We start from the raw sequence: 11,285 nt of genomic DNA, 5'->3' as shown, positions 1-11,285 counted from the left end.
AATGATTGAATGTCTGAGGAACATTCTTTGAGTACTCAAATCTATTCCACTAATCTGAGAATCTGGCTTTATTCCAATACCATGCTATTTGATAATATTGCTTTGTAATATAATTTAATATATAATTATATAATATAATTTAAAATTAGGGAAAGTAATGCCATTCATGGTCCTTTTCCCAAGGATTGCTTTAGCTATTTGTGGGCGTTTATTGTTCCAAATGAATTTCAGGAGTGTTGATCCACTTATTTGAAGAATGTCATGGGTATCTTTTTGTTTGTTTGTTTGTTTGTTTTTGGGCCACACCCGGCGGTGCTCAGGGGTTACTCCTGGCTATCTGCTCAGAAATAGCTCCTGGCAGGCACGGGGGACCATATGGGACACCGGGATTCGAACCAACCACCTTTGGTCCTGGATCGGCTGCTTGCAAGGCAAACGCCGCTGTGCTATCTCTCCGGGCCCTGTCATGGGTATCTTTAGAGGAATTGCATTAAATCTGCACAATACTTTAGGGAAAATAGCCATTTTAATTATGTCAATCCTGCCAATCCATGAGCAGGTTGTTTCTCCATTTCCTTGTGTCCTTTTATTTCTGAAGCAGTGTTTTATAGGGTTTTTTCAGTATAGATTGTTCATCTCTTTATTTAAGTTGACTCCAATATATTTGAGTTTTAATGTCACTAATATAAATGGAATTGTTTTTAATGTCAATTTCTTCTCTATAATTATTGGTGTATAAGAAGGTCATTAACTTTTGTGTGTTAATTTTGTAGCTTGCCACTTTGTTATATAAATCTATTGTTTCTAGAACCTTTTTGATAGTGTTTAGGGTATTCTAAAGATAGTATTATGTCATCTACAGTGAGAACTTGACTGTTCCTTTTCTATTTGGATGTCCTTGACATCTTTTTCTTGTCTAATCGCTATAGCAAGTACTATGTCGAATAGAAGTGGTGAAAGAGTGTAGTCTTGTTTTGTGCCACAATTTAATATTTTTATTTAAACATCTTGGTTACAATCATCATTGATGTTGTGTTTCAGTCATATAAGAGGACACCCCCATCACCAATGCTACTTTCCCACCACCAATGTCCCAGATAGTCCTCCTCCCCACCCCGCCCTCACCTGTACTCTAGACAGTCTTTCTATTTCCCTCAAATATTCTCATTGTTAGGATAGTTCACAATGTAGTTTCATGCCACATTTTAGAGGAAAGAATTTTAGTTTATCTTCATTGAGAATAATATATGCCATTAGCAGTGGTAGATGGCCATGACTATATTAAGAAATGTTGTTTCATTTCCATCTTGATGAGGATTTTTAATCAAGAATGGGTGTTTGACATTATCAAATGTGTTCTCTGCATCTAATATGATCATATGATTTTTTTCTTATTGTTGATATGGTGTATTACATTCTTCAATTTATTGATGTTAAATAATCCTTGCATTCCTGGGAGAAACCTACTTGATTGTGTGTGAATGACCTTCTTGATGAGACATTGGGTCCTGTTTGCCAGAATTTTGTTGAGGATGTTTGAATCTATGTTCATCAGGGATATCTTTAAATTTCTTTTATGGAAGCATCTCTGTCTGGTTTTGTCACTAAAGTGATGTTGGATTCATAATAACTATTTGTATATAGTCCCATTTACTTGAACTTCATGAAAAAGCCTGACATGGATTGGTAGTAGTTCCTTTGAATGGTTTAAAAGAATTCATTAATGAATCAATATGGGTCTGATGTTTTGTTTTGGGGAAGATATTTTATTACCATCTTAATTTAATAAATAGTAATGAGGTTGTTTAGATATGTTACATCATAATTATTCAACTGCAGAAGGTTATGAGTCCAAAAATGTATCCATTTCTTCCAGGTTCTCACTTTTCATGGCATAGATTTTTTTCAAAATAGTCTTGATTACCCTTTGAATCTTTTAGTAGTGATCATACCCTTTTCATTTCTTGTTTGTTTGTTTTTTGTTTTTTGGGGGGGCCACACCTGGTGACACTCAGGGTTTACTCCTGACTATGCCCTCAGAAATTGCTCCTGGCTTGGGGACCATATAGACTCTGGGGGATTAAAGCTTAGTTCATCGTAGGCTAGCACAGGCAAGGCAGATGCCTTACTGCTTGTGCCACCACTCAGGCCCCTCACCTTTTATTTCTAATCTGGTTTGTCAAGGTTCTCCCTCTTTCGTTCTTTGTTTTTCCAGTGGTTTATCAATCTTGTTTATTTTTCCAAGAACCAACTTCTGCTTTCATTGATCTTTTGGACTGTGTTTTAGATTTACACTTCATTGATTTTTGCTCTAAGCTTTGTTATTTTCTTCTGTCTATTTTTGGTTTCATTTTTGGATCATTTTTTAATTTTATAAGCTGTGTCATTAAACTATTGGCAGGTGTTATTTGTAATGCGGGCACTGAAGCCATCGTGGGGCTCTCAAATCCTTCATACAATAGTGAAGGCTTTCGAATCCTTTTCCCAGATGCCGCTGCCTCTGGGCCCAGCCCCCACCCTGAACATGCCCGATCTCGTCTGATCTTGGAAGCTAAGCAGGGTCGGATCTGGTTAGTACTTGGATGGGAGACCGCCTTGGAATACCAGGTGCGGTAGGGATGGGTATTATTGAGAGAAGGAACTGAGAATGCAAAACGTTTATCATCTGGGGTGGATAGGAATATGGTAGAAGCAGTCTTTCAGATCAATTATAATTAGTGGCCATTCCTTTGGAATAACTACAGTTGATGGTAAACCAGTCTGCAATTTGCCCATAGGTATCATGGATAAATTTACAGCTCTAAGTTCCATCAAAAGTCTCCATTTACTGGATTTCTTTTTTATAGTGAATATAGGTGAATTCCATTGAGAAAAATATGGCTCAATATGTCCTAAACTTAGCTGTTCCTCCACTAATTCTGTCAGCACCTTTAATTTATCAGTTTTAAGGGGCCACTGACCTGTCCAAATTGGTTCATCAGATTTCCATTTTATTTTTATTGGTGCTGGTGTTTTTATGGTAGTGGCCCCTACTAAAAATTTTGGGTTTTTATTTTTTTTATTTTATTTTTTTGGTTTTTGGGTCACACCCGGTGGTGCTCAGGGGTTACTCCTGGATATCTGCTCAGAAGTAGCTCCTGGCAGGCACGGGGGACCATATGGGACATCGGGATTCGAACCAACCACCTTTGGTCCTGGATCAGCTGCTTGCAAGGCAAACGCCGCTGTGCTATCTCTCTGGGCCCAAATTTTGGGTTTTTAAATTAAAAGAAGGTTCGGGCTCTTCTGGAGCTAATGGGATGTGGAATTCTGCTTTCCACTGTTTGTGTAGGTCACAGCCCCACAGGGATGGTGAAAATGGGCCCACATGAGGTCTGATTATTGCTTTTGATTTTCTGGGCCGTAAAATATCATAGTCCTCATACTCAACAGACAGGAGCTCAGGCCTCCTATTTCTTCTAGCAAATACAGGATTTCCTGGAGGCCAATTTTCTGGGCATTATTTATCAGAAATTACAGTAACCTGAGCACCCATATCTATCATTCCATCAAAGGATTGCCCTTCCAAGTGAAGTTTGATCATTGGGTGTTCATCTTTACATTTAGTGTCCAATCCCAAAAAGCCAGGATGGGTTACCAACCAGCTGCACTATTTGCATAAGGTGTGATGAAGTCTCTGTGGAAACATCAGTTTGCATGGTCTTTCCGACAGCCTGTGGATGCTGTCAAACTGGGCCTGCCAATTTCCACCCTGGGTTGGGAGAGGACCACGGTTGCCAAAATTCTTAACTTCTTCCTCTCCCTCATGCAGCCCATGGATAGACAGCCCCAGAGGATTATCATAAAATTATAAAGCAGCCCGTGGATATGGGTACAATTAAGAGAAGACTTGAAAACAACTATTATTGGGCTGCCTCAGAGTGTATGCAAGATTTTAATACCATGTTCACCATCTGTTACATATACAATAAGCCTACTGATGACATTGTCCTAATGGCACAAACACTGTAAAAAATCTTCCTACAGAAGGTAGCATCGATGCCACAAGAGGAACAAGAGCTTGTGGTGACCATCCCTAAGAACAGCCACAAGAAGGGGGTCAAGCTGGCATTACAGCTTCAAAACCAGAGACTACAGGAACAAGAATGTACAATTCATGATTCAGTAGAACTGCATCTTTGTGTACCTCTTGAAAATGAGATTTCTATTACAATTTCTCAAGAAACAGGAAACAAAGGCCAGAGGTTAAATGATAGTGAAGAGGAATTTCCCGAAATCACAGAGGAAATGGACAAAGAAATAAAGAATATATTTCGAGATGGAAATCAAGATGAAGTTGTGAGTGAAGCATTTCGATTAACCATTACACGCAAAGATATCCAAACTCTAAACCATCTGAATTGGCTCAATGATGAGGATTTTGTATCATTACTAAAAATCAGTTATGTGAAAACATCTGACATGGGTTTTCCAGATGACCAGCTTTCACTTTCTGATCGTCAGGTTTTACCTTCCAGTCAAGGAAATTTGGACCCATTTTTTACATGTTCCACAAGAAGTGCACCTTATAATCCAAATTACTATTCAGGATTGTTTATCAGCAAGATGAGATCTCATCCCCTAAAAAGACACCCAGGCCTGGGAGTGCTTGCAAGATATAGTTGGGGTAAAATGTTGACTTTTGGTGGACACCATGAAGTCACATTGATGCAGATAAGGCACATGGCTGTGGCAGGATTAAGCTTCTTCATCAATTTTCAGACCACCCTTCCTCAGTTTTCTTAGCTCAGAGTACTTAAGGAACTTTGCTAAGTGTGTGAATGGCCAGTTGAGAAATTCCACTCCAGCATCAGAATCAACTTTACAGAAATCAAGAAACAGTCAAAGTCTTTACCTTGAAACCCAAAAGACCTCTGGTGGATTGTCAAACACCTTTGCTGGGAAGTCAAACCATCATTGCCAATTGTCTGCATATGAAAAATCTTTTCCTATTAAGCCAGTTCCAAGTTTATCATGGAGTGGTTCATGTTGTAGAAGCCTTTGGAGCCCCAAGAAAACTCAGAGGAGACATATTAGTACAGCAGAAGAGATAGTTCAAGAAGAAGAAAGAGAAATTTACAGACAACTGCTACAGATAGTCACAGGCAAACAGTTTTTTATAGCCAAACCCACCACGCATTTTCCTTTACATTTGTCTCGGGGTCTTGGTACTGGTAGAAATTCTTTGAAAGAACCACTCTTTAAGAGATTAAGAATACAATCCCATTTAAAATAGTATCAAAATATTAAGTACCTAGGAATCAACCTTACAAGGGAAGTGAAGGACCTATACCAGGAAAACTTCAAAAACACTTCAGAAATAAATTGAAGAGGATCTAAGGAAATAAAAGAACATTCCATGCGCATGGCTAGGTAGAATCAACAGTTAAACTGACTATCCTACCCAAACTCCTATATAGATTGAATGCAATCCCTATCCAAATTCACACATCATTCTTTAAAGACTTAGAAAAATCAATTATAAAATTTATCTGGAACCACAAAAGACCCAGGATAGCCAAACACAAACTGAAAAACAAGAAGCTGGGTGGCATCTTTTTACCTAATCTGAAGCTATACTATAAAGCCATAGTGATCAAAACTGCATGGTCCTGGAACAAAGACAGAGCCTCTACCAGTGGGTTAGAACAGAATTTTCAGACATAAACATCAAGATATATATGTCAGTTTTTCCTTTAAGGCTGGTTTTTCATCTGTGAAGTTTCTGAGCTGTTGTTTATCCATGAAGCTATGTATCCTTCCTTCAAACCTGAACATGAGTCGGGCTGGGTGCAGTATTCTCGGTGAGGCATTCATTTAATTCAGTCTTGTCACAATATCCCACCACTGTCTTCTGGCCTTGAGAGTTTCTTGTGACATGTCTGCTGTAAGTCTTAGCGATGCTCCTTTGAATGTAATTTTCCTTTTGATCTTGCTGCTTTTAGTATTCCATCTCTATCTGTGGGATTTGTCATTGTAACAAGGATGTGTCTTGGGGTGTTTTTCTTTGGGTCTCTTTTTGCTGGTACTCTTCGGGCATGCAGGATTTGATTGCATGTAGTCTTTAACTCTGGGAGTATCTCTTTGATGATGTCTTTGACAATTGATTCTTCCTGGAGATCTCCTACCTGGGCCTCTGGGATTCCGATGATTCTTATGTTGTTTCTGTTGAGTTTATCAAAGACTTCTATTTTCATCTGTTTGCATTCCTTGAGTACTTTTTCCATTGCCTGATCGTTTGTCCTAAGTTTCTTTTCCAGTTGCTTCTGCTGTGTTGAGTTTTTCTGCATCTCGTCTTCTAGTACTCTGATTCTCTCCTCAGCTGCTGTTACCCTGCTGTCGAGGCCATCCATTGAGGTTTTTAGTTGAGCTACCGTGTTTTTCAGATCTGCTATTTCAGTTTGGAGTTTTCTGATTTCTGTCTTTGTGTTCTGTTCATATCGATCTATGTTTTCTTTGAGTTCTACAAACATCTTCCATATTTCTATCTTAAGTTCCTTATCCGAGAGGTTAATCAGATGGTTGGAATTTTTTAGGTCATCCAAGCTATCATCTTCATTCTCTGTGCATGGTGTTTGCCTGCGAGTTTTCCCCCATTGTCACGCTAGTAGTGTGGTTTCTTCTGCATGTTGTGGTGGGGTTTATTGGTTAGAAAGAGTGTGTGGCAGCAAAGTGAAGCAGAGCAGCAGCGCTCTTCTGGGGCCTCTAGGTGACAGTTTTTGGGGGTTCACTTCCCAGGGCTCTGAAGAGAGCTTCAAGAATTCAGGAAAGACAGAGAAGCACAGTACAGGGCTCCCTTCAGGTCCTCGGTTTCCTCAGATGAAGCACAGCAGGGTGGAGACTCCACAAGTAGAGCAATCAGCACTCCACCTGGCAACCCCCACAGCCAGCCATTTCTTACTCACTAGCTGTTGTTGAGTAGCATGTGATTTAATCTCTAGGTGTTAGATTTTCTTCACACCTTTTATTACAGTCAATATTGATCTCTGTTGCATTGTGGTCAGATAGAGTGCTTCTTATAATCCTTATATTTATGACTGTGCAGGTTATATTTTTATTCTAATGCATAATGGTATAAAAATAAATTTAAATGTAAACAATCCCATGGTGCAAATAAATTCAATGCATAATTTAATACCACTTCACAATAAAACTCAAAATTTAGAGAATTTTACTAGGAAAATATGCAAAATATTTGAAGAAAAAATAACAATTTTAAATAAAACTTCTAGGAACTTGAAAGGAAAATAAAAGAGCACTATCCAACTGATATTTTGAAGTCAATAAAATTTAAGTACAAAACTTGGCAACAAAAAGTATAGTCCAGCTATCCTTTTGCAATGAGCAAAATTTGAATGTTTTAAATTAATGTTAATTAATGTTCTAAATTAAAGCACAAGTCAGATTCCAAAAATAAAATTAATATTTCATTAAAATATTGAACGTATTCAAACGATATATTTTCTTGACATTTTAAAGTTGAAGAAATTTTTGAAGTTTGATAGTATGTAGAGTACTTGCCTTGGACTGAGTTTGATCCCTGGCAACACATATGGTTCCTCCATCTACTATGAATGATTCCTGAGTAAAGCCAGAACTAAACCCTGAGCACCACTTCAAGTGACCCCAAGGAAAAAGTAATAAAAATTAATATCTGGAGTTAAAAACAATAGATTAATTTAAAGAATTTTCAAGTTCTTGATTACCAAAAGATATCTATAAAAAGTTTTTGACAAGTCTCAAAATTAAACATGATATATTATAGCAAGGTAAAAATATAAAGTTACAGGCCCGGAGAGATAGCACAGCGGTGTTTGCCTTGCAAGCAGCCGATCCAGGACCAAAGGTGGTTGGTTAAAATCCCAGTGTCCCATATGGTCCCCGTGCCTGCCAGGAGCTATTTCTGAGCAGAGAGCCAGGAGTAACCCCTGAGCACCACCGTGTGTAGCCCAGAAACCAAATATATATATATATATATATATATATATATATATATATATATATATATATATATATAAAGTTACTTTGTTTCTCTTCCAAAGGTATTTACAAAGTATTTTCAACAAAATTACTGATAAAATACAAGAAAATTATTTGAGGGTGGGTTGGATCATTTCTGGTAGTTCTCAGAAATCGCTCCTGGCAGGTGTGGGAAACCATATGGGATGCCGGGGATAGAACCCAGATCCATATCAGGTCGGTAGCATGCAAGGCAAATGCTCTACCACTGTACATCACTCCTGCCCAGAAAATTGTTTTTAAAAGTACAAAAAAACTTTGAGATTGAGTAACTTTATGCATAGAAAAGAAAACCTGGAATAAATAAATAAATTCTTGAATTCCTATAACCTACTAAGGTTGAAACAAAATAATCTGAAATATCTGAACAGACCTATCATGACTGAGGACATTGAAATGATAAGCAGAAGGCTTCCCAAAAACAAAAGCCCATGTGCAGATGAATTTACAAGTGAACTCTTTCAAACCCTTAATTAAGACAAACTGTCCATCCTTTCTGGCACTTCAAGGAAATTAAAAAAATAGAAACACTACAAGTAGTTTCTATGAAGCTACCATAACACTGATGCTAAAATCAGACCAAATACCCCAAATGCGCCAGCAATATAAAATGGCAACATCTCTTTTTGCAAAGGCATACTAATAAAAAGGGGAAATCTTATCTATAGAAACAAGCTCTTATTTAGTAGGGATAAGAACCCATACATTTTATAATACAAGGGTGCCTCCCACCCTGAACATGTGTCATGTGGACACAACTTAGACTCCATATAGCAGACTGTGACTCTCCAACCCCAAGTCCTAGAGCCCAGACATAGAATGGACACAGTTCCCTTCAACAGCACCAGGAACTAAACTACCCCTGGAAAATTCTTAATACAGCTCTAACACCAACTTATTACAGTTTTGATATGCCATCTTGACAATGAGGAAATAGCAACAACTTGATCTAAGAGCAGGTTGTCCTATCTAATCACCTAATGGTAGGATGAAATGAGAGGACACATCATCCTTGGATCTGTGCAAAAACCAAGATTGCTAACTACAGAAGACTGATCTTGACAACCAAGACTGTGCACAAATTATCCTGGGACGAATAAGAAAGAACCTAGCCTAGGCTTCGGCCCAGGATTTGTACAATAACTAAGATCTCTAATTCCAGAGGTCCGACTTTGACAACTGCAACAGAGCAGATCTGCTGGAAACACAATGAAAGACTCTATCCTAGGCTCGTCCTAGAATCTGTCCAAAAATCAAGACCATCAATTACAAAGACTGATGACAACAACGGTGATGGAACAGAACTGCTAGAACAGTAAAGAAAGATGCTATCCTAGGCTTCATCCTATGACTTGTACAAATAACAAGATCTCTAGTTAGAGGCCTGATACTATCAGCCAGAGTGAAAAGTTTCCTGGAGGGGCTGGCGAGGTGGCGCTATAGGTAAGGTGTCTGCCTTGCAAATGCTAGCCAAGGAAGGACCGTGGTTCGATCCCCCAGCGTCCCATATGGTCCTCCAAGGGGCAGTTTCTGAGCGCTTAGCCAGGAGTAACCCCTGAGCATCAAATGGGTGTGGCCCGAAAAACCAAAAAAAAAAAAAAAAATCTAAAAAAAAAAAGAAAGAAAAGTTACCTGGAACCAAAAATTTTCCTTGAGGTGTGAAAAGGAACGTGTATAGAGCCTGTAGTTATTCCCATGACAGTATGCTTCAAGGGTGGAGAAACTCTGGCTCTTTTAGGCCAAAGGACTTCCCTTTATAATTTCCCCAATATTTACTATGCCTTTTCAAAAAATAACAACAAAAAATAAATAATAAAAATAACCTTGCCATAACCACCCTCCATCCTTTTGTCTTTTCTTGTATCTGTTGCTGTGGTGCTTTTTTGTAGTTGCTGGTTTTGGTCTTTTGTTTGATTTTTTTTCTTTTTGTGTTTTGTCTATTTTTGTTGATGTTGTTGTTGATTTTGTTTTTTAGTTTTCTGGGTTTTTTTTTTATTTTTAACTGAAACCCAACTATGACATGTTTATAATCACAGTGCTTAATCAAAGACCCTATTACAAGAAAAGAAATTAAAAGTAAATCTTCAGTTCATTTTCCTTTTTTATCTCTTCTTTATTTTTTTCTCTTACTCTATTTCGTCCTCTTCCTCTTCTTATTCTTCCTCCTCCTATTCTACTTCTTCTGCTTCTTTTTCTTTCTCCTCCTCTTCTTTATTTTCTTCTTCCTCTTCTTCCCCTTCTTCCTCTTGTCTTTTTTCTCTTCTTTTCCTTCTTCCTTTTTCTCCTCTTCTTATTTTTCTTCCTCTTCTACTTCTTCCTCCTGCTTTTCTTCTTCTTCCTCTTTCTCCTCCTCTGCTTTTCTTTTTTTCTTCTTTCATTTTCTTTTTATCCTTTTCCCCCTTTTCTCCTCTTCTCACACTTCCTCCAACTCTTCTAAATATCTCTTCCTGTGTCTCTGTGACTCCAGTGATTTCTATGTTGTTTCTGTTGAGTTTATCAAAGACTTCTATTTTCACCCATTCACACTTTGAGTATTTTATTCATTGATCATTTGCTTTATGGTTCTTTTCCAATCTCTTCTGCTGTATAGAGTTGCTCTGCATCTCATCCTCTGATTCACTGACCCTGTCCTCACTATTACACTTTTGGAGAGGCATTTTATTGAGGTGTTCATTTCATCTACTGAGTTTTTAAGATCTCTTATTTCAGTTGTAAGTTCTGTCATTATAATCTGTTCAGATCAATCTATGCTTACTTTGAGTTCTTTGAACATCCTCCATATTAAACTCTAAACTCCTTATCTGAGAGGCTTTTCAGGTCATCTTCATTCTTTATGTGTGGTGTTGTCATGCACTGTTTTCCCAATGCAACACTTATATAGTGGTTTTTACTATGTGCTGTGCTGGGTTAGTGGGATAGAAAATGCATGAGGCCGCAGAGCGAAGCTCCATAGCCTACTCCTATGGCTCCAACTTATTGGGTAGGGCCTTTACCAGGTTTGGACCCTGTATATTATGTTAAATGGCATCTTCTTGGTTGTCTTGGGCAAAAAAGCAGACAGGGAATAAGGCAGCAGTCTTTTATAATGGCTCTCTGGATGTGAAACCTGGAGATTGTGTTCGATGGCATCTTCTTGGTTGTCTTGGGCAGAAAAGCCTGATTTTGTTTTTTGTTTTTGTTTTTGTTTTTTGGAGGGTTTCTTCTTTTTTGACGATTTTCTTCCTTTA

General features: G+C 38.1%; 1 pseudogene; it reads left to right on the top strand.

Annotated features, from left to right (window-relative positions):
• Positions 1–2,505: 2,505 nt before the first annotated feature.
• On the top strand, positions 2,506–2,619 carry LOC126015102 (uncharacterized; annotated as a pseudogene).
• The last annotated feature ends 8,666 nt before the right edge of the window (positions 2,620–11,285 follow it).

The sequence above is a fragment of the Suncus etruscus genome, chromosome 7 (genome assembly GCF_024139225.1).
Source record: "Suncus etruscus isolate mSunEtr1 chromosome 7, mSunEtr1.pri.cur, whole genome shotgun sequence".
Classification (NCBI taxonomy): Eukaryota; Metazoa; Chordata; class Mammalia; order Eulipotyphla; family Soricidae; genus Suncus; species Suncus etruscus.
The sequence above is the reverse complement of the archived record's forward strand: the minus strand, read 5'-3'. Positions and strand labels throughout refer to the sequence as shown.